The sequence below is a fragment of the Lissotriton helveticus genome, chromosome 12, assembly GCF_964261635.1.
Source record: "Lissotriton helveticus chromosome 12, aLisHel1.1, whole genome shotgun sequence".
Taxonomy (NCBI): domain Eukaryota; kingdom Metazoa; phylum Chordata; class Amphibia; order Caudata; family Salamandridae; genus Lissotriton; species Lissotriton helveticus.
In genome coordinates this window covers 129,551,974-129,576,147 of record NC_136073.1, presented here as the reverse complement: position 1 = coordinate 129,576,147, position 24,174 = coordinate 129,551,974, and the positions used below count along the sequence as shown (strand labels likewise).

Genomic DNA, 24,174 nt, shown 5'->3' with positions numbered 1-24,174 from the left:
GGCCCGGAGGATGCGGGAAATCCGCCGCGGAGCCTTGGAAGACCCACCGACATATTAGGATGGCTTGTGGGTCTTACTATCTGTCCTCTGCTTTTCCGCCGCGGGCAGATTCCGCCCGCGGCGGAAAAGCATTAACATGGCTGGCGGTGTCTATCAGACACCGCCAGCCATATTAGGATGTCTGCAGAAAGATGCCTTTACACGGCGGCATTTCCGCCGTGTAAAGGCATACGGATTTGTGTTTGGGGGCCCGTTGCGGGCCCCCAGGGGTTAAGGGGGGCTGGGGGTGCACATGGGGGGTACCTACGGTACCCCCCTGCATTTGCCTGCACAAAGCGGCAGGCCCCGCGAGGTGCCTGCTGCTTTGTGCATGCAAATGCACAACTTAAATTTTTATCATTGCGGCGGGTGCTGCTTCAAGCAGCACCCGCCGCAATGATAAGAATACAGGATGTGACCGCCAGGGTGGCGGTCACATCCTAATTTGCACGGAGGGACCACCGCTGCCCCTGCGGACGGTCCCTCCTACTCTATGGTGGCGGACGGACTCAGGTCCGTCCGCCATCATAATCGGCTCCATAGTGTGTAAAAGTCTGAGAAACTGATAAGAAAGAGATATAAAGAAAAGGAAAAAAAAGAAAGGAAAATAAAGAAAAATAAAAAGGGGGGAATGCAAAGAAGTTTTAGAAAAGCAGAGTAAAAATTCGGAATAGGAAAAGTAGAAATAAATAAAAAAATAAGATATCAGAAATGGAGAACAATAAAATAGGAAAATAAAGAAGGAAACAAATAAATAGAATAGAGAAGATAGAAGAAGTGGAGAAAAATAAGATAGGAAAATAAAGAAGGAACCGAGACTGTTAACCGCGGGTCTGGGCGCACTAAAGCAACGCCGTGGGACAGGACCCCATCCGAAGAAAGAAAATGTGAAGCAAATTAATAAAGGATAGTATGGAATATATGGAAAATGTCAAAAATGCAAAGTATTGATTGTAACATATTGACAACCATAATAATCCTTAACACACTACTATGTAATATAAAGTCATGAAATAAGAATATTGACATCTATAATAGGATATAACTATGATAAGAGATTAAGACAGTATTGCAATAAATGAAGACAGAAAATGTTGGAAGGAAGAAAGACATAATATATAACGTAAGGAATATGAAAAAGAAAAAAGGAATACAAGGAATACAAGGAGAGAGGAAACATTGTAGGATTCAGTATATAAAGCAAGAGGAAGGAGGAAAATAAGAAAGAAAAGAACAAAGTTTACCTACGACACATATAACAATTAAATATCAATATAAAGTACATCCTGTAAATAACTAAGGATATTAAATATGTATTGTTAAATTGATTAATACTAGTATCTCGAAATGAAGGAGAACACTAAATCAGAAAGGAAATGCAACATGTGAATTACTATGGCCTTAACATGCATTAAACAGCATAATAATAATAAGATATAAATTATAGAAGCGAAAAAGACTGCTAACGTGAAATTGCTCAATGAAATTAGAATAGATACTGCAATATAAAATATGAAGTAAAAGTAATTATGTTATATAATACAACAAGTCAACAAAATAAACAGTTGAATGTCATAGGCAGCACCCATATCAAGAAATCATAGAAATACATAGATGAATAAGAAAAGAATAGAATATTCAGAAAACATCTGAAAGAAAAGTATGATGAGAAAGGATAGGAACAGAAAATGAAAGAATGAGAGAGCAACGTCATATATCAGAAGTGAGATTTACAGAATAACATCAGAGTAGAGAACACAACATGAAACAGGAAAAGGGGAGTTGAATTTAGTATAGAAGTCAAGAAATAGGAAAGTACAATAATAAATATTTGAACAATAATGAAGAATTCAGTCAGCATCTGAAGGACTGAAAGACATGTAAGAGGCAATTGCTATAACCTGAGCATACAATAAGCAATACAATATGAGGAAGAAATGCACTTCAAAAGCGGAAACCCAGGGCGAACGTAAAATAACACAGTATCATTAATATGGATAATGCAATATGGGAGATGAAACAGAAGTAACTACATTATATAATGCAACAAAACATTAAAATGAATAATTGAACAGGGCTAGTGAGCCGGAAAAGAGAATTCAGCCAGTATCTGAGGATTTTTTGAGAGGAGATCGAGACTTGTCTCTCTGTGGTGCATCAGTAAGGATGGAGGCGGAGTGCAGAGTAGAAGCCTTATCATCCTGAGATCGATGCAGACGAGTGAGATCTCTACCCCGTTGTCTGAAATCACTAAAGGTGTTTGAGCGTGATTTGGGCAAGTTCGGAGAAGAAGAAGTAAATGATGGAGGCTGGTCACAAGAAGAGGATTGAGTTTCCATGTCGTTGGATTTGATGCTGTCCAAAAATTGTTGTAAAAGTATAGGGTCATAAAAATCTTTAGAGTCTCCATTCCTGGTGATACGAAAACGTGCAGGTTCAAACAATCCATATTTGATGTCCATTTGACGCAGTTGAGGCCACATGGAGAGAAATGCCTTCCGTCGCTCGTTCGTCTCTTTCGAGAAGTCTGCAGCAATATGAATGGTATGACCCTGAAAAAGAAAGGAGCCACGTGAGCGAGCCGTGGACAAAATTTGTCGAGTGTGGTCATGCCGAAGAAAACAAGCAATAATTGGTCTTGGCTGCGCAAAAGGATCTGAACGTGGAGGACCAAGTCTGTGGGCACGTTGAATCTCAAGAGGAGGAGCAAAGGAGATACCCGTCAGATTGGGAAGAGTATTATAGAGAAATAACTTCATGTCCTGCTTTTCGATATTTTCTGGAAACCCAAAAAAACGGACATTTTCTCTACGGCTGCGGTCTTCCAAATCAATAATTTTGCTATGCAAAAAAAGGAGGTCTTGATCTGAACTCTGAACTGTATCCAGACGGCTCTCCATATCTAGAATTTTAGAATCAATGTTGTCCATCCTTGCATGAAAAGTAGTGAGATCTGCTCTAATTGACTTTGTTTCTGCAGCCAGAGATGTCATAGTGATATCTAACCCCTCCAATTGACGATTGACCCCAGAAAGTTCCTGCAAAATTTGTTGCATAGTATCAGATAGCGACTTGTCAGTCTGAGGTGTTACAACTTGGGATGGAAGAGGCGATGAGGATACATTATTTTTCCCTGGCAAATTAGGAGGTTGTTTCACCACTTCAGTGAAAAGTGATTGTTTAGACGTTCTGCTACCATTCCTGTTGTTAGACATCATGACACACGGTTGCACAGGTGGCCTACAAAAACGGATTGATGGAATATGACGATATGAAGCAATGATGAAAACAGTGGTGCATCAAAGGACAAAGTAAAGGAAAAAATGAATGTCCTGTAAAGGTTGCATACTGGGAGCTCAGCAACATGAGAAGGCACTGTACTGTTATCACAGAAATATCTTATCCTGTTACTCAAAACAGGTACAATACAGGAATAGAGAACAATTTGCGCCAAAAGAACACCATAAGCAAAGCACTATCATGAAAAATGATCAGAACTGCAAAAGTTTTAAAAGGTATATGAAAACAATGCCCAAATTACAGAGGCATACATAAGCTTAGAAAGTGCACCTTTGAAAAATGAGAAGGTATCACAGGAGAGGATACAAGCATGTTCCACTCAGAATTCCCAAATTAGATGGCTTGTAGAGACATTATGAAGGAACAGCCTGAGGTAACATATGTGATACACATGGCTGGTACGATAAAGCTACCTCTTCCTGCACAGAATGACATATTAGGCAACAGAATTAAGGCAGGAAGGCATGGCGCAAATAAGTCAATGAGCAAAAATAAATATAAATGCAATGTTCCTTAGAAGGGAGCCTTCATGTGTCTAAGGCAGTTAATTAGCCATTTTCCCAAAAATTGTTTAAAAAGACACCGCTGGTAATACTGAGGAGAAACCGCTCTGTATTTTAAGCTCTGTGCGTTAAGGAGTCACACAATGTCATGCTACTCAAGTTTCCATGGAAGCGCGACCTCGTTGTGGGAAGAGGCGCGACCTGCGATAGTAGGAAGCGCGGCCCTGGGGTAGTGGGAGGCGCGGCCTGCGCTGAGAAGAGGCGCGGCTACAGTGACGCGCAACTCCAGAGGCGCGTCTGAGGAGAAGCCGGCTACCTCACCGTAATGCCGAAAACCAGAAAGCACTGCCCCTTTCCGCTGAAGAAAGCCACCAGGGCAGACTGCACAGATTCCGGCGGCGAAGGAACACAAAAAGGAGGATCCTGGTGTTCAAGTAGGTGGAAAGAGCTCGTCAGGGGTCCGACCTACAGCGGAGCTCTCTCTTTAGGCGGCCATCTTCCTTCGTGGCCAAACCACGCGCCCCACATGACACTTTGAAAAATGCCAAAAAGTGCATTTTTCAAAGAAATCGCTATTTACCACCAACCTGAAGTTGGTGGTATTTTGCGATTCCTTATGCCACAATTCGCACAACTTGGGTGCTACCTACATTGCATTTAAGGAAATGCAATTTGCGATTCCTTAAATGCAATTGCAAAATAAGAAATCGCAAATTTTGCGACTCCTTATTTTTCATGTGGGTTTTTGTGTACTACATAGCACACTGCCCTAATTGCGATTGCAAATGGGCTACCTACATATGGCCCTATATGATTTCGGACTTCCCCAATACCACATTAACAATCCTATTATACAGGCCATACTCAAGGTGTACTCACACGCCCACGGACTCCTCCATTGCAAAGTGCGGATCAGCAAGATAGGAGAGGCCTTTATGGCTTGCATGGGCAATCAGGGAGCTAGCTGGAATCCTTGCTATTGGACACTTATTGGTTGATAAGCAATTGAAATCCTTTGTGGCCTTACAAGATGAATTCAACTTAACTGGATCCCAGCAGAGGAAACATTGACAACTGAAACATTGGTTGCCCCCACAGTTGACTCGGCTGCCCACCGCAGGACACTGAGGGTTACCCAGTGTTAAAATACCTTATTCACTGGGGTGAATTCAAGGGGGTAGTCTCAGCTTTTTAAAACTTCATGTTGAGTCATCTATATTCTCAACCTCTATTATACCAATTGTGAACAACTTGGCAACGCCTGTTGCACACTGAACACTCTGAAGATGGTTGGTCCAATGTGATAGAAATCCTGTAAAGGACTGCCAGATAATCTAGAATGAAGTTTATCATATTCAAGACACTCCATGACTGGTCCTAGTCGCCTCTGAAACTTAAGAATGCCAGGTTATTACACCACATGGCCTGCTGGAGATGTCCCCATAACCAATGTGACATACCCTACATACTTTTCCAGTACCCTGCGTACTGGTCCTCTGTAAGGTTCTCTCTCAGTGCGTCCCTACAGATACCTCTTAAGCTGACAGGGCTATTAGTTCACCTCCATGACATCACAAACCACATGTGGCACCTGCAGGCCACTGGCCACACTAGAGCAAATCTCTGTATTCTGAGACACCGGAGGGTGCAGCATGGACTGACCAATGATGAATGCTTATCCAAGATGTACAAGTCAGCCACGTTTGAACGGCTCATTAAGCGGGTACAAGACAAGGTGGACACCTTTATTTGGGAACCCCTTCTGACCGACACGACCGGACCTAGCACCCGTAATGGCTTCCTTATTGCTGATGTAGTTAGTGTTTGCTGATGAAGATGGTGTTTCCTATGAGGGAGTGGGGGAACCCTCCAGGAACCCACTTCCCCTTAATCCACCGCTGCTTAAGATAGCTGTCGAATCCAGGAGTAGTTCAACTCCTATTCCGGGTTAGGGTTCTTGTTGGTATCATCCATACTGATCGTGCTCCTCAATACAGTAATTCTATATGTGCAGCACTACTACTTGAATGACACGAGAGGGTCCATCCTCTTCTGTTCTCTATTGCACACATCTACCATGGTTGGGATAATGTTTATAAGGGTTAATGCATATTCTTTTCTTTTCTTATCTTTTCTTTTATTTTATTTTCTTCTTTTCTTATCTTAACTTTTCTTCATGTTTGAGTAACGTTACCACTTATTCCCTAATTTCTCTGACTCTTTCCAAAGACGGAAATATTTGCACTAACTTGATGTTAATAAATAAATAAATGTGACAAAAAAATGAAAGGTTGTAGGATATCAGCATTTTTCTAACACACAACATTTAAAAACCTGTAAATTACCTATACACAGTCAAAAATATATCAGTAATTAGTAAAGCACAACTTAAGCAAAAATTTTTTATTGTGAAGTGTGATGGAAACAAAGATTTTAATAGGATCAAAACCAATCAATATACTTTAACAAGTAACATGCAAACGATAAATATTCGCTAAAACATGATTTCCACACATTTTCGTTTGTGCACTGTACAGCATGGCAGTCATTTGGGAGGAGTCAGGGGTCGCAGCTGTGACCTCTAGCTCTTTCCCTGATCCCCCTGCACTTCCTTGGCGACTCCTGGCCTCAGAGGGCCTCATCTGAGGCCATGGGCCGCAAAGAAGTGCCAGGAGGAGCAGGGTACAAGTTAAAAGGCACAACTGCGACCCCTGACTCATCCCAAATGACCGCCATGCTGTACAGTGCACTGTAGCGTTTCTGATCGCTGCTGCGCATGCTGTTAGCGCGCTCGCGCTAAGGATCACAGGAGCTGATAATTTAGATGCACACGTGGCTCCGACTGCCGCGCTGAGGCCACGCCTCTTTATTTATACTTGCCAGAGTCTGACGTCACGCGTCAGCGCTAGCGCACTCCGGCAGGGCAGGTAGGCTAGAACGCCTCCTCGCGCGCCGGACATTACACTCCTTCCAACCTTTATCAAAACAGCAAAACATTAACACATTAAGCAATGAAAACGATGAATCTGTTACCAGTCTGCCAGTCTCAAGTCCGTGAGGGTTACACCAGATAATCGGCCAGCTGGGAAGAGGGTGCTGGGTTCTTTCTGAGGCCATATCGGGACTGTCCACCTCTGGATAGGGCCGCCTTAGGGGTCCTGCGCGTGGGGGTGTTATGCTCATCCCGGGGTGGGGAAGAGCTGGGCAGGCTACCCCTGGGCGAGGCGGGCAGCGACTGGGTGTCACAGTCCATTGGGTCTCCATCATCATGGATATTGATCCGCCTCTTGGTCTTCGTTCAGTTGACTCAGGCTCAGTCCCTCCGGCTCCCGCGCGGGACCTTGAGGTGTTGCGGGATGGACTCTCTTGAAGAAAGACACATCTCTTGTGACTGTTTAAGCTCCTCTCTGGGCGGTCACCATCGTGCCCGTCCTGCGGGTGACAGTCCAGGGTCGGGGTTCAAAAGGAAGTTGAAACTTGCTTCCTGTGTATCGGCGCTTGACATAGACTTGATCTTGCAGTTGAATGCTTGATTCTTTGGCTCCTCTCCACTGGCTGGCTTGATCGTTCGAGCGAGTCCGATTGGCTAGGGTCTTCTCCTCGTTGGCCTGTGCCGGGATCCAGGTGGGGTGGTGGGGAAGCATGTCACTCACTATTCGGCCCATGGTGGCCGTTCCAGGTGCTGCCTCCCTCGTGATGTGAGGGGTCATCCTGTATTCTCTCAGAAAACTGTAGATCGCCCTTTCCAGGGGGGATCCATCCACCAGGGCAATGCGTATTGTCTTGTTGAGGGTGCGCATGAACCTTTCCACTTCCCCATTGGCTTGGGGCCAGCGAGGGATCACTTTGCGATGATGAATCCCCCAACTTTTGAGGTACTCTGCGAACTCTTGCCCCTGGAAGGGGTGTCCGTTGTCCGTTTTGACTACTTCAAAGATACCATGAGTGGTGATGGTTTTTTCAAACTTTGCGATCACTTTAGTGGCTGTCTGGCTCCACACTATTTCGACCTCTGGGTACTTGGTAAAATCATCGAGGATGACTAAGGCGTAGCGTCCGTCTGGGAGGTGCCCAAAGTCGGCGCTCACACATTTCCATGGTCTCTGGGGGTTGTCTTCTGTCACCACAGGGTGAGGCCGATCTGCCTGTCCTGCCGCTTGACACCATTGCCAGGTTCTCACTGTTTGCTCCACCAGGACGTCCATACCAGGGAACCATACTTTAGCTCTCAGTCTGGCTTTGGTCTTGACCATCCTCTGGTGTCCTCTGTGCGCTAGGTCTACTGCCTGTTGGGTGAGGCTGGTTGGCATGACCAGTCTAGGGCCTCGTAGAAGACATCCTTGGCTGTCGATGGACAGTTCTCCCCTTACTCTCAGGATAGATTCCAGTGTCATTCTGGCGTGGAGTGTCCTCCTACTCAAGGATTCTTGGATGGCCTTCCAATCTCCTGACTTGAATGCGTCTGCCGCTATTTGAATGCATTCGTCCCCTTTTGAGGCTTCGATGATGGCGGCCAAGCTCATAGGGAGGGGTCGTGATCTTTCTGTCACCAACCGGACATATTCTTCTGTGTCCTCTGCTTCTGCTCTCTCCTCCTTGGTGGCTTGCCGCGGTGCCTCGACAGGTAATCCGCCGGATTGGTGGACCCCGGTTTGTACTCCACACGGTAGTCGTAGCCTTGTAGCTGGAGTATCCATTTTTCGATCCTGGGTGGGGATTTTGATGCAAACCCTTGGAAGAGGGGTATGAGCGGCTTGTGGTCAGTTGCTACTGTGAAATGGTGCCCATACACGTAGACGTGAAAATTTCGGCAGGCCCAATGAATGGCAATGGCCTCTTCCTCAATTTGCGAGTATCTTTGCTCTGTTTCGGTTAGGGACCAGCTGGTGTACACGATGGGTGCCCACTCTCCATTGCTCTGAAGTTGAGCCAGCACCGCTACCAGGCCGTAGGGGCTTGCGTCCACGGCCACGTTGGTGGGCTTCGCCGGGTCAAAGAACGATAAGGTGGTGTCTGACGATAAGGCTGCTTTGGTTGTTTGGAAGGCTTGCTCTTGGTCAGGGCCCCACTGCCATGTGGTTGTAGACTTTGTCAGTTCTCTGAGAGGCTTGGTAAGGTTAGAGAGGTCAGGGATGAAGCGCCCACAGAAGTTTACCATGCCCAAAAAGCTTCTAGCCTCTGAGATGTTTGTCGGGGCGGGGGCCTCTTGGACGTCTTTTACTTTGTCCGGGTCCGGGGCCATTCCCTGATCAGAGAACGTGTACCCAAATAAACTAATTTTGTTCTGTAGGAATTGGCATTTTTCGCGGTGTAGAGTAAGGCCCGACTCTTGGATTCTCTTGAGAACTCCTCTCAGTCTCTGGTGGTGCTCTTCAACTGTTGACGCGTAGATCAGCAGATCATCGCTCACATTTAGTACTCCGGGAAGGCCACTGAGGACCTCTCTAATGGTATTCTGGAATACCTCTGCTGCACTTGAGATACCGAAATTCAGGCGCCGATACTGTCTGAGGCCCACATGGGTAGAGAAAGTGGTTATGTACCTCGAGTCTGGATGGAGTGGCAGCTGGTGATAGCCTGATCGGAGGTCCATCTTGGAAAACCACTTTGCCCCATTCAACTCCCCCAAGATATCGTCGATGGTGGGCGTTAGGTGTCGTTCTCTTTTTACGGCGGCGTTGGGGAGGCGCATATCCACACATTTGCGGACCTGTCCTGGCTGTTTTGGCTTCCTGGCAATGACGATTGGGGATACCCATGAGGTTGGTCCGCTGACTCGTTCTATGATGCCTTGTTTTTCTAGAGCCTCCAGTTCCTCTTCGACTTTCCGCCTCAGGTGGAATGCGATTCGCCTGTGCCTCAGCGCCAGCGGTTGAACAGATGGATCGATGTGCAAGGACACCTCTTTCCCTTTTAGACACCCGATTCCTTTGAACACTTCGCCAAACTCCTCCATTATGGTGTCTAACTCCTCCTCCAGTACTGCTATAGCAAACGATATCAGCTTCAGCGCTTCGGCTGATTGTCCGCTCAACAGCATGCCGCTACCTTCTTCAGTGACGTAGATGGTGGTGCCTATCTTCGTTTCTCCGTGCTGTAGTTCTGTCTTGAAACACCCGACCAGTGGGATGGGCGTCTTTTGTCCGTATGCAAACACTCCGATCTTCGCCTCTCGTAGCGGAGGCTTGGTGCGTAGTTGGTGGTATACGTTGGCGGCCATTAGCTCAATTGACGCCCCTGTGTCGATGGTCACTTTTACCTCCTGTTGGTGGATTCTGAAGCGACATTTCGGAAGGCGGCGCTTCTGTCTTTGTGGCTGGTTAATTGCGAATACATAATGGACTGGGTACTCTTCGGTGTCATCATCCATGTCCTCGCTATCCGGCTCTTCTCGCACTGCATGTGCGGCTTCTCTCTTGACTCTGGTGGATCGGCACACCGCCGCGAAGTGGTTCATCCACCCGCATGCGCCAAATTTCTTCCCTTTTGCTGGGCAATCCTGCATGCGGTGGGGTTGGCCTCCGCAATATCCGCATTCTTTCTTCTTGGTGTCCGGTGGTTTCGTCCCTCCGGTTTGTCTCACTTTGGGCCTCACCACATTCACCTTCTCGGCCACGTGGACTTGTTCCGTCTTGATGGGGCGGTGTAGGGCTGCTTCCATGTGCGACGCGCTTGCCTGCGACAGCTCCTTCGAGCGGCCTAGGGTGAGGATGTCCGCCAGGGGCTTGCCGTCTTCCTGGAGGATGGTTACTCAGAGCTTGGATGAGTAACACCCTTGGATGATCTGACCCCGGATCTCCTCCTGTTTGTCACGGAACCCACACGTGCTCGCTAGTTCTTTTAATCTGCCATGGAATGCATCTAGAGATTCTTCGGCCTCCTGCTTGGCTTGGCGAAAAATAAACCTTTCGTAGTCTCTGTTTGCCATGGGCTCAAAGTGGGCATTTAGAGCGGTCAGTAGCGTGAGGTACGTCTTCGGCGTTGCCTCCACGATGGTTTTATATATGCGGTGGATATCCTTGCCTCCTAGGTGAAGTAGTAGGGCTCTGCGCCTTTTCCTGGATATGCCTGCCCCCTCAAAGTAGATCTGAAGGTGATCGATCCAATCCCTCCAGCGCGGGGCAAGGGATGACGGGGCACCGTCGACGATAAATGGTTCAAGGGCGGGAATCGATGCCATTTTGGCACGTGCTTCGCGGGCTGCGTAGGCCGTGTTCTCCCGTAACTCCTTGGCCGTCTGGTCTGGAGGGTGGATTCCCGTGCCTGCACCTTCAGGGATATTCCTTCCTCACCTTGCTAAGGATGGTCATCCAGAGTGTCCCTGCCCAGTGGGATAGGCCCTGGCACTGCGATCAGGCATAGGCCCGCCACCTGGCACTGGACGTCCCAACAGGGCAACGCGCTGCGTCTCCCCAGTCCTTGGGTTGGTGTAGGACGATGTCTCTGGGGCCCCAGGGGGAGGAGTCATGCCACGAACCTCAGGCACCGCATCATTGATTTCCTATGGGTAGGCTGTCCGGTTTTCGGTTTAAATCGACTCTGCCCGAGATTACACCACTGATTGCAAATCAGCTGACTCGGTTTAAACCGAGTATCGCTGTATTTTTCATATTAGAATCATCACTTGGCCATTTGCAACTTTTGGCCACTTGAGGGCGCCAAAGTAGTACAAACTCAGCATCCGAGCTTCAGTCCTGGAGCCGAGGGTGGGGTGGGGGGGGTAAAATGTGGGAATAGCAGTATTTCAGCTTTCCCGAGCTGACTGACCGCCAGAGAAAGGCAGGCGAGGGGGGACGCTGCAGCCGCGAGCTCCCTGACAGCCGTACAAATCATCAGCCGAGAGTGGCGCCGGGGGAGAGTGGCGCCGGGGGAGGCCATGCAGAGCAGATGGTCCGCCCTGCTGTGTTTTTAATTGGAAAGGAGGGGTGACATTTGCAGCCACTCAGGTGTGTTTGAAGATACTGACCCTCATTCAGTGCGGGCAGAGTGTGACAAAGGAGCTACAGAGACAGCAACTTCTCTTTTCGAAGCCAGCAGCCGGGGGCGTGAAGAGTGAGCAGACTTTTTAATGGTGCCAGAGGCAAAGCCTTTCAAGGGGTTTTGTCGACCAGGAGGTCCTTGTGCTGCTACTGGGGGGGAAACACCAATGACATCGATGTGAATATTGTGGCGCGATGGCATTAACATCGCATGCACTTAAAACGCATGCAATGTTAAAATGCCATTACAACGCAAGGGAATGCGACTTTAATAAAAACGGAAACAGTTACAAAACAAACAGGAAAGGGTTGCCACAATACAAAAAACACGGGCTAACATATATTTTATATACATGACGGAAAAAGGGGTGCCACAAAAAACAGCTACTCGGGTGCACTATCAGTTTAGCACGCACACGCTAAAGATAACAGAGACCCCAATAAAGCAATACATTTGCCAGGCCATTTACCAGGCCCGACGAGAAGCTGCATTTAAAAAACAATATATTTGTATGGTTCTTTGGCAGACGTTGGGGCATTAGGCACGCGCGCACACACAAACAAACCAGGGATGTTTACACTCCTACCTCTTAAAATCCGCATTATCTTGTTTGAATTTGTACTGCTCTCTTCAGATACCTCTCTGGCTGCTCAGAGGCCAAGACACGTGAGTCACTCTGTGGCAGAAAGGTCAGAGGACACATTGCCATAAGTGCTTCGGGACCCTGTCGGGCGTATGAAGCGCTGTGTAAATCGGTGTCAAAGACATCACGAGACCTAGTGACAAACAACTAGCTCCTAGACATATAAACTAAGCAAGAGCGGCTATTTAAAAACTCACACATGCACAGTTACAGATGTAACGTGTAAATGCTAGTATATTAGTATGACCTTGCTCCTCATACTGCCGCCAGCAAAAGAAGAAAGACGGAAGACGTGCATTTCTTTAAGAAATAATAACACCTGTTGCCCACGGAAATCAGGAGTTGCATGATTTTTGCTGAATTGCAAGTAGCTGGTCTAGATAATGTACATAAATCATTATTCTACGTATGATATTCAAGGATTTAATTATGCCAGCCAGCTATTAGTTGCCCCATTAAGTTGATAATCAGAGTGTTCAAAGCATGCAATAGGCCATTCTGGCCATCTGTGGGGTATCTCTGCCATTGGCCCGTTCAAATGTCTTTTGATGCTATCAGTATTCTCCCCGGGATATGGCATGGATTATGACACTGATACTGAAAATTCATTTATCAAAGTGCCATGATAATATTACTGAAGGTCATGGCCATTACAAGGCAATTTTATTCATATATTTATTTATGCATTTTTATATAGCGCGGACTTTACCCGAAGGCATCAGAGCGCTTCACAATAGGAACAAAAATGATACATGATGAGAGCATTACACGAGAACAGATTACAAGAGCAGACGTTAAGTTACATAAGGTAAAAGTGACAATTGTGAGCAAACAAAAATACATGAGGTAGTAAAAATTGAAAGAGATGAATGTGCTTCCAATCTAATATGCTATAACTGTACTGAGCCTTTATGGAGTTTGTACAGGCGGATAATCTGTCCACATACTCTTGCGATATGGTGATGGCATTTCGTTTTTGAGCATTACAGCTGAATTCGTTCTTAGGGAATGCATGCAGTCCTTCAAACACAGGCCAGTGTTACCCGCGCCAGCAAGTGGGAAGTGTTGATACAGACAGTACTGGGATTGTCTGAAGGGCAGCTATTCTAGTGAATCAGCAATTAGAGCCAGTAACTGCTCTAACATTTGGGCGCATCTCCCCAGCTGCACTTGTACGTAACGTAGGGTTGCACTGGAATACCTGAGATTGTAGGACAGAAGGAGGGGGTCACATTAACTAAAATTAGGGCAGCAATCCCATTATCTCTGGTTGTTGCTGCGTGTGATATTTATAAAAGCAAAACAATCTGGACAGTGTTGCCTAGAACATCTGACTGCAGTGCACTGGCAGTTCATGTGACATATCAGGGTGCAGTGCGCAATGGCACCTATAACACGTCTAACTGGTGGCACATGTAAGATCTCAAAGTGCAGTACATTGGTACTGAGTATGGCGTTACGCTACAAAACATTGTTTTTAAAGTGCTGAGATGATACAGGGAACTTCCTTTCCAGTTTTTGTTTTTAAAACATAAAAGGCTACGTCATTTACAATGCCAATAGCTTAAACTCACATAAATGCGAGACCTATTGCATTGCAAATGCTTGTTAAATCTGAGCTGCAGAATCAAAGGACAATAGAAAGTATTTCATGACTTTACTAAGCTTCTGGAATGTAGAGCAGTATACAGTTTCTGAGGAAAAATTGAAAAAGCAATCATAAAAGCAAAGCGTTCCATAAACACCGACAAAACACCGTTTCAGTTGTTTTTTATGGCGCGAAAATTTGAAATCACTGAAAAGCACTGTTTTTTTCAGGTATTGAAATCACTGGAAAACACTGACAAAACACCACCAGAATTTACCCAAAATAGAAACTGAAAACAGGGAAGCCTACCTATGGGCCTTCATGAGTGTTTATGCGCACTCTGGCCACACTGTATGGCCTCAAACACGCAGTGCAGCAATGGGCAAGACATAGCCCTGGTGGGTTCAAAAAAACACTCCCTCGTCGCCAGTGTAGCGCTTCTGATTGCTGCTGCGCATGCAGTTAGCACGCTCGCGCTAAGGATCACAGGAGCCGGTAATTTAGATGCACATGCGGCTCCGACTGCCGTGCCGAGGCCACGCCTCTTTATTTATACTTGCCAGCGTCTGACGTCACACGTCAGCACTAGCGCACTCCGGCAGCGCGGGTAGGCTTTGACGCCTCTTCGCGCGCCGGACATTACATGCACAAACAAAAATGTGTGGAAATCATGTTTTAGGTCCCTGCAGCCCCCTCAGTGTTGGAGGGTGCCCAAACCTACAGGGGGCCCCCTCAGCACTACACTTTGCCTGGAGAGCTCCAGATTGAGTGGGGGGGAGGGGGGCTCCACGTACCCTGCAAAGGGGGGGCTCATGTTTTATTAAGCCACTGCCTGACTACTCCCAAATGACATCCATGCTGTACAGTTTTGCAGCAAAACTTCATGTCTTTGCAAATTTCGAGGCAGTTTCAACTGAAAATGTGCTGTCTGTGAATGAGAATGCGGTATCTCACCAGTGCTCCAAAATGCACCACTCGCTACCTACCACACCTTACCATTTACTTGCTGGCTGGGCCTGGCACATTTGCTCATCTTATTGTTTGTGTGATGCTTGAATTTTTGACAAACCTTATGACGTCACTGATATACCATTAATAGCAGCTGCCCCTCCCTGAAAATTGTTCCAGCTCCACAGCCGAGATGCAGAAACCTTGGTGTTTATTATCCCTCAGTGTGGAAGGGAGAAGACGAGAAACAGCGACTGGGGAGGGAAGAAGCAGAGAGAAAGTATCCTTGTGGTAATGTAACTGGTGCTCAGGTGAAGCGCTGCATGACCTTAGGCTGGTCCAGTTCGGGAAAAAAGAGGAGAGGGAAATGTTGTGCTAAATAATGGTAATGCGAAATGCATATCATTAGAAAAGCAACAGAGAGACTGAAGACCGAACGATAAAAAAGATAGGAGGAAACAGAGACAGATGAAAGAGAGAGCTAAAGTTATGAACAAACAGATTTAGAAAAGACGGGAAAAGGGAGCGAGAGAAAATGAGAGAGAGAAGGGAGTAGCTAGCTAGAAAAAAAGGTAGTCAGGCAGGAAAATAAATATATGGAGACAGACAGGCACACACAGTTTGCTACAGAAACGCAGTTATTAAGACGTGATGATGAGTGGGTGGAGCTGTGGCTCGGCACCGTCACACATGTGACAGTGAGATCTCTCTGTGGTTTAGTGCCTTGGGTCCTCTATCATGTGTCTAAGCACTGATACCGAGACATCACACATTTATAAAGCTTTCGATTATTGATTTTGTGATAACATCGTTTAAAGCCGTGTTAGAGAAGCCTTGTAGGCAGATACAAATCAGCGCCGTTACTCCAGAGGGCTTTTCACACTTAAACACGTGGCATGAAGTCGGGAGTTTGAAGACGGCTCCAAAGAAGTATTTCATGCAACAAATCATAGCAACAGGGAGCATAAATGTAGCATATTGAAAATTATTTAGTACGCCTTGATGTGAAAACTGTAATTTACTTCCTAACACTTCCTAATAAAAGTATTGCGAAACATATGAAAAATGTAATCTGCATTGGCCGGGAATCGAACCCGGGCCTCCCGCGTGGCAGGCGAGAATTCTACCACTGAACCACCAATGCTTGACATGCTAATCAGATTCCAGATAGTGAAACATAGTTGCAAAAGAGCCACCCACAATCAATGTGATATATATTGTGGTACTTAATCCCAAGGACATGCATGCAACTAAAAAGAGAAGAGCCCATGTATAAGGCCGCACAATGCTTCATATGAAGAGAGCAGCCAGGAAACTCACACTATTATAGAATGTTTTACACGTGAACCAAAAATTCTTCATGCTACATGTGCACATCAGAGCACACAGGTAGCTGAGGCTCCTTGGACAGTGGACCTATCAGCAAAAAGCAAGGCACCAATCCTATGTTTACCAATCAAATTAGTCTTCAACCTATAGCGTGCTATTTCTAAATGCCCTCTGTCCTAAGAGCACCACCCAAACCTGGGGTAAAGTGTCAATTTTTTGTCCAATTTAAAAAAGCACCGCTTTATAAATCAATCCAATCCAAATGCTTGAGAACAACCATTTCGGTATGAAATATTGCATGGTTTTTATATGCATTTTACTTGACCATGAATACTGTATGTTGTATGTCTTTTCTGGGTCTGTTTCATACGGTTGTTACAATTGGAAACAATCGTTTGCGATTCTAATTTTAATGGAATCGTTTTGTTCAAGATATGCATGTTTAGTATACTTAATTTGGCTTTAATGACGGTTGGAAATGCGGTTGGAATCATTAAACTTCTCATTTATTGATGTTTTTAAGATTGCATTTATTTAAAACGCTGGGGTGTGATACGATGAATTGGAAGGTTGGTTTTGATGTTAGTATTGTAAATGTGTACATGGAATTTCTTTCAGTCTCGGTCTCACTCATTAGAAGTAATAAAATATCAATGATAATGACGACACAATTTGGTTCCTGTAGCATCTCTGAAGTGTGGTTTTTAGAGGGACGCAACTGAGTCTAGCTAAATAAATGGCAAAAGATATCAAAAAATGCCTCTTAAAGAAGTGTTTAAATAGGTAAGACCATTGAACTAGCTTGGTTACCATTAGGACCACTGTGAATATATATTGTACAGCACTTGCATATATTTTTTAAACATTGACAATAAGTACATGTCTGTACATAAGATAAAATATCATGGTTTGCTTATATGTTGTTGTATTTATGTTGACATTGTTAATGTCTATATTTATTGTGTTGTCTTGTATAGCACCAACACTGTCTTTTTATATGTTTTTTAATCTTTCAGCCCTGAAGAAGTTCTGTTTTCAGAACGAAACACGTTGGCTGGCTTTTCTTTTCCTAAAATGGAATATTAAACAAGCATTGAAAATGTACATCAAGACTCAGCGTCTGTATACAAAGACAATAAGAGAGTTATCCAGTATTTCTATTTGGATTGGATTGATTTATAAAGCGGTGCTTATCTAAATTGGACAAAAAAGGTAGCTGAGGCTCACCTGTTGCACATACTGAAACATTATCTGTAAAGCACCAAGACTGAACCTAGGCCTGCCGGAAATAAAGGCTTGATACAGTATAACAGCAATGGTTTAAAGGGACTAGCAGGTGAATGACGTCCCAATACACATCAATTTTTTTAGCTAATGTCATCAACCCAGGCAATATTCTGGAGTGCCTATTGCTGATGGCTGTTAGAGATGCAGGACAGCGAGCAGAGAGCTGTTCTGTTTCTCCACTCTTGATGCCCATATGATTATTAGGACAGACAGAGATTACATAGGTCAGGCAATGGGCATTTGCGCTAAGAGCTGACAAGAGTTCACCCCAATGAACCATCAGTGAGAGGAGGCAGAGAGCACGTGCACCAGACAGGGGTACATTAATATCTAAAATGGCCAAGGTTGGATTGGGATAAAAAATAAGCTAGGGCACTCTAAGAAAGTGGCTCACATTTGCAGACCGCACCTTTTCGCAAAGCACTGCTAAAATGTTTTAAGTATTAATAAATGAAGGGGAGGGTCTCTATGAGAGGCGTGTTTTCTTAACTTCACTCAAATAAAACAAATGAATGGAAATGTTGCCAGGACTCTTCGTACATGGATTAGTTCACAAAGATGAACCACACCAGAATATGAGTGAGGCCACTTCTGCTCAGGACCCCAGCCCAGTCTGCATACATTAATGGACCGGCCCAGCGAGAGACTAGGAATGACAACTCCGCTCCGTTGGCCAAAAATGGAAGTAATAGAAGCCCATCTGCCTCCAGAAAGGACGCTCAGGCCCCTACTGGGTCGCTGTCGGCATCCAAACAGCACAGATACACCCCAAATCGGCCACTACACTGCACAAAAAAGTGACCCACAGCTGCAACTCAGATACCGGCCCACTGCCCAAGTGCCCGCCTCACCAATTTGACCCATAAACCTTATAATGATGAGACAAGTATAATATACAGGTTACTGACTCAGGCAAGTTCCTTGGACCAGCTGAGGTTACTTAACCCCGATGCACAAAGCCCAGAGCTTAATTCAGAATTAGATCTAGCGTGAGCTGGGACACGCCCCAGCATCCATCCACTGCTACAAAATACCCTCCACCCACAGTCTGTGGACCTGACCGGTAACACTTCATTAAAGACAGAGTGGAAAGTCAGAAACTAAGGTTCATTCAATTGAAATGCATCTAAAAATAAAAAAAATGAATTTCTAAATCAACAGTTACTAACACTTTCTTCAGGGAAACTGCTGTACCCTTAATTGGGAGATCTTCTCTATCCACGCTATTAAGAATTGTAAATAGAAGTTTACCTTTGACTTGGTGGTATTGTTTCACATAGGGGATGGCCAGATCTCTCTGTCTTGGGTGACTGTAAGCTAGGGTAGGTGCATTCTTGGTTTTGCCCCTTACCAGATAAACTTATTTGTGAGAATGTGGGTTATTAGTTGGGGGGTTGGGAGACCACACCAAGTAATAGTACTTCTTATCTGAGCGCTCAAAAATTGTGCAAGGAGGTGCAAACTCTTGCTCGCCAACTTACCATTGGCGACCTGCGTGTGAGGAAAAAACTCCGTCACATGGCGGTTGGTAGAGTTTCGCCAAAATTCTGCATTACAAGTGTAACACGGAGTGGCCCAAACTCCACCAACTCCACCAGCGGACCAGAATTTATCACCCACCCCTGAGGAAAAACTTCTGATGTTTCCATTAGAATTGGATACAAAATGCCAGTTGTGACTTTGAGAATCAACACAATAACCCAGATGTAACCTCCAGTACCAGACACCTTCACTACAGACGGACACCAGATCAGGAGAAAATATGCCAGACGTGGTTTTCAAAAGTAGTTTTATTGCTCCTGGTGAGGTTTTGAAAGCTTTACCAGAAACCCACATGGAACTTTGTGTACTTGACACCATACTCCAGGTAGACTCTGCAGAACTAGACACAACACTTCAGAGAAGTGCCAAGTTTCGGTCATGGTATGCTAGACTAGTCTCTAAAGTGGGCAGCAACTGTCCAGATGAGGCAGCAAGGTAAAGACACATAGGGGGATATGAATGAGAAAGTGGCGGAGTGAGGTGTTAGCTGTCATGGATTAAGGCCTCACTCCGCCACTTCAAAAACACAAGGCTGCACATATTTACAAGGATATGGTACAGCCTTGCGTTTCTCCCTGCGCTAGAGCTATACTTAGTGTAGTGCTAATGCAGACACCCTTGCAACATATTGCAAGGGAGTCTGTGTGCAGGGGAGGATTGTTTATGTGCCGGAAGGTGTCCCTTCCTGTACATAAAGAATCCTAATATGCCATTTTGTCACTTTTTTGTGTGCTGCTGCATGCAGCACACATGAAAGTCACAAAATGGCATTTTTTTTACAGATTGTTACAGATTGTTTGTTTACATAAACAATCCATGGCAGTTTGCTTTTTCCATGTGTGCTGCACAAGGCAGCACACATGGAAAAAGCAAAAACAAGGAGAAATAATGCAGTTCTCCTTGTTTCGCCAAGTTAAGACCAGGTTTTCCCTGGTCTTAATTTGGCGCTGCCTCCTATGTGCGCTGCCCTTGTACATAGGGGGCAGCATCAAAATCAATGGATGTTGCAGTGGAACGCCCACCGCAACACCCACTGCCCACCCCTTTCACGCTAGCCATAGCGTGAAAGGGAGCCTTATTTACAAGGTAGCATTAAGTTACGTTAAGTGGCTTAATGCTGGCATGTAAATAAGGCTGAGCCCCTATCGCCACCACAACATTGGAAAAAGTGACATTGCGGTGGCGATAAGGGCTTGTACATATGCCCCATTGTTCCAAATGAGTCATTTGGAAATGTATCCGGCACTCTCCATAAGGCCTTGTCTGTGCTGTGTATACAATCTACTTATAAAACTGAGTCCGTTTCACGCTGGTTTTATTTCCACTCCCTCTGCTCCTGAACATCACTTTAGGCCTACTCACAGCCTTATCATGTATGTGAAGCTTGCAACGCCGCTGCCTGTGCTGTGACCATCTGCACTCTGAAGCTAAGTGTACACTGCTGCTGCCTGTGCTGTGCCTGTTCATGTCAGTGAAGCTTCTACCTATTTTGCCTGTCCTGTAACAGTGTTAGTAATGGAATTTAGCCTTCAAATACATCTAAGTTTCTTAACAGTATTATCCTGTATCTGTGGATAATTCTAATAAAATCAACAAGGGAGAGTGGGGTATTGTTCAAAATGCTGAGGCACTGCTGAGATTCGAACTCAGGATCTCCTGTTTACTAGACAGGCGCTTTAACCAACTAAGCCACAGCGCCTACAAAAATGCTGAGGCACTGCTGAGATTCGAACTCGGGATCTCCTGTATACTAGACAGGCGCTTTAACCAACTAAGCCACAGCGCCTACAAAGTGCTGCGTGCTCACATTCCATTTCTCGATGTAAATAGCAGTTCATAGTTATCAATGTGCAAAGTTTTATTTGTCATCTGCTCCCAACGAGAAAATGGAGAAGACAGAAAACCTGATACACAAATGGAAAAATTATAAGATGGCTCATGAAAAGTGTACATCCGCACACATACATATCTGTATTAATTCCTGCAATATGCATTTATTACAGTATGAACACGATACACCGATGGAGTAAGTGATGTACATACGTGAAAGTACAAAACGTAAACCAGAGACCTCCCATATATATATTAGGCACACATGAATGTCTATGTACGTAAGCCGTGTGCCCCTTCCTACACCTTTCGTGGCCCCCCTACCCGCCCCACTTGTGCTGAAGAGAGGTCAAAGCAACATACAGCATCTGTAAAGCCCCGATGAACACACATAGATACGAAAGTGTTTTGAATGTTTAAAGTTTTCTTCGATACCTTGTCTCCATCTGCAAAGATGTAAAAGACACTATGTTGCTCGCAAATTTCTCACCAGAGAACAAATGTTAACTGATTTAGCAGCACTTAAAAAAGTGCACTTTCATATTGAATTTGGACACTTTTTGTTTTTGTGCACACATTTGTTTATATGACCGTTACTTGATTTGTATTTCTAAAATGTAATAAAGAATTGAAATACAAAAAACAGAGTCCCACGAGAACATGGAGGCTGTGTTAAAGAGGGTTTGCCAGTATCTGACCTGCAGGGCAATGCGGCAGTGCCCGAGGGCTGGATTTTTAGGTTCGTTTGTGGGCTGGTTTATGACTTGCTTGACCGATTTGTGCTGTTGATTTCGATATTAAATTAAATATTAATTTCAGCAAGCTCAAATATATGTAGTTCTCTACTACTCGCAAAACACTTATGCAGCGTGCCCTTACAAGTTCAAAATTGCCCCAATTTGCAAACACGGGCCTCTTTTTCAGCTTTCTAATTAATTAAGGGGGCCATCTTAATTTTGGTGCCTGGGCCTATTTTCTGTCCCAGTCCTTCCCTCATTAGAGCCGTGCCACCTGCAACTATTACATGGCGCTAGCAGCATATAATATACACCAGTTCAATCAGCCAACACATCACACTGATATTTATCAGAATAAGTCTTCCCTGTAATGCGCTACCTTTAACTTCCTGTGCAGTCCGCTGACTTTTCTATTTCATGAATCTAGAAGGAAAACTAAAAAGTGTATTGGCCAGTACGGGGATCGAACCCGCGACCTTGGCGTTATTAGCACCACGCTCTAACCAACTGAGCTAACCGGCCACCAAGTATTTACAGTAAGGGCATATGTACACAAATTCATCGTTGGTGCCAATGTGACTGATATGTTGAATTAGCTATTAGCTTTTTATTTATCAGTCGACATTCGTTAGCTTTAGCATTATTGATGAACGACACAGGGCAAATGCCTCAACAGACACACAGATGGGACATTCCTAGCTCATCACAAACCCCATGGAGGCGATCAGACATCCTGGGCCGACTCAGACCTTACACATATCAGGACGCGATCACCAAGGAACAGGTACATTACTTCCAGAACTGCACTGGATGCGCTTGATTAACAAGAACGACACGATGAACTACTCGAAAGAAGGATGGCGTAAATCCTGGAATCAAAATACAGCTCCCATCAAACAAGCATTGGAAATGCAATAGGTCTCGCACCATTAGAGTTAGTGCTTTTAGAATTGTTTATGGTTTTTTTTTGTAAATGTTTAGCATTTTTGTTTCCTGTAGCCAATGCTAAAGAATTACAAAAAAAAAAAGCCATAAATATTTATAAAAGCTGTAACTGAAATGGTCTGAGAGCTATTGCACTTTGTGAGGGTGAGGTGTTGAGGGTGAGTGAGGGTGAGCGTGAGGGTGGGTGAGGGTGAGTGTGAGTGAGGGTGAGTGAGTGGTTGAGGGTGAGTGAGGGTGAGGGGTTGAGGGTGAGTGAGGGTGGGTGAGGGTTGAGGTGAGTAAGGGTGAGTGAGGGTGAGTGAGGGTGAGTGAGGGTGAGGGGTTGAGGGTGAGTGAGGGTGAGGGTGGGTGAGGGTGAGTGAGGGTGAGGGGTTGAGGGTGAGTGAGGGTGAGGTGTTGAGGGTGAGTGAGGGTGAGGTGTTGAGGGTGAGTGAGGGTGAGGGGTTGAGGGTGAGTGAGGGTGAGGGTGAGGGGTTGAGGGTGGGTGAGGGTGAGGGAGGGTGAGGGGTTGAGGGTGAGTGAGGGTGAGTGAGGGTGAGGGGTTGAGGGTGAGTGAGGGTGAGGGTTGAGGGTGCGTGAGGGTGAGGCTGAGGGGTTGAGGGTGAGAGAGGGTGAGTGAGAGTGAGGGTGAGGCTGAGGGGTTGAGGGTGAGTGAGGGTGAGTGAGAGTGAGGGTGAGGCTGAGGGGTTGAGGGTGAGTGAGGGTGAGTGAGGGGTTGAGGGTGAGAGAGGGTGAGTGAGAGTGAGGGTGAGGCTGAGGGGTTGAGGGTGAGTGAGGGTGAGTGAGAGTGAGGGTGAGGCTGAGGGGTTGAGGGTGAGTGAGGGTGAGTGAGGGGTTGAGGGTGAGGGGTTGAGGGTGAGTGAGGGTGAGGGGTTGAGGGTGAGTGAGGGTGAGGGGTTGAGGGTGAGGGGTTGAGGGTGAGTGAGGGTGAGTGAGGGTGAGTGAGGGTGAGTGAGGGTGGGTGAGGGTGAGTGAGGGTGGGTGAGGGTGAGTGAGGGTGAGTGAGGGTGGGTGAGTGAGGGTGAGTGAGGGTGAAGGGTTGAGGGTGAGGGTTAGTGAGGGTGAGTGAGGGTGAGGGATTGAGGGTGAGGGGTTGAGGGTGAGTGAGGGTGAGGGTGAGGGGTTGAGGGTGAGTGAGGGTGAGGGGTTGAGGGTGAGTGAGGGTGAGGGGTTGAGGGTGAGTGAGGGTGTTGGCTATTGTGCGCCGGGGTTTACACTACTTCAGTTAGGGCCGCACACTGCATGTCAGAGAAGAGAGAGAAGGGAAAGGGGGAGGAGAAATGCGACACGGCGGGCAGGGGAGGGGGCTGTGTTATCTCAGCAGAGTCGAATCAACAAACGGAACAGTGCACCGCCGTTAACATTGTAGAAGTGGACATCCAGAAAAAATACAGGGATGGTTGGAAAAGGTTAATTATCTCGTAGCCCACACGCTGGAGTCAGAGCAAAGTCTTCAATGTTTATCCAGGCGTACTTGACATTAACATACCGTATGATGTTTAA

General features: G+C 45.8%; 4 non-coding genes across 4 annotated transcripts; all 4 read right to left on the bottom strand.

Annotated features, from left to right (window-relative positions):
* Positions 1-16,074: 16,074 nt before the first annotated feature.
* TRNAG-GCC (transfer RNA glycine (anticodon GCC)) lies at positions 16,075-16,145 on the bottom strand. The gene has a single exon. It is a non-coding gene; the product is annotated as a tRNA-Gly (tRNA).
* A 4,639-nt stretch (positions 16,146-20,784) lies between these two features.
* Positions 20,785-20,858, bottom strand: TRNAT-AGU (transfer RNA threonine (anticodon AGU)). The gene has a single exon. It is a non-coding gene; the product is annotated as a tRNA-Thr (tRNA).
* Positions 20,859-20,871: 13 nt separating this feature from the next.
* TRNAT-AGU (transfer RNA threonine (anticodon AGU)) lies at positions 20,872-20,945 on the bottom strand. Its single transcript has one exon. It is a non-coding gene; the product is annotated as a tRNA-Thr (tRNA).
* Positions 20,946-22,174: 1,229 nt separating this feature from the next.
* On the bottom strand, positions 22,175-22,248 carry TRNAI-AAU (transfer RNA isoleucine (anticodon AAU)). Its single transcript has one exon. It is a non-coding gene; the product is annotated as a tRNA-Ile (tRNA).
* Between the last annotated feature and the right edge of the window lie 1,926 nt (positions 22,249-24,174).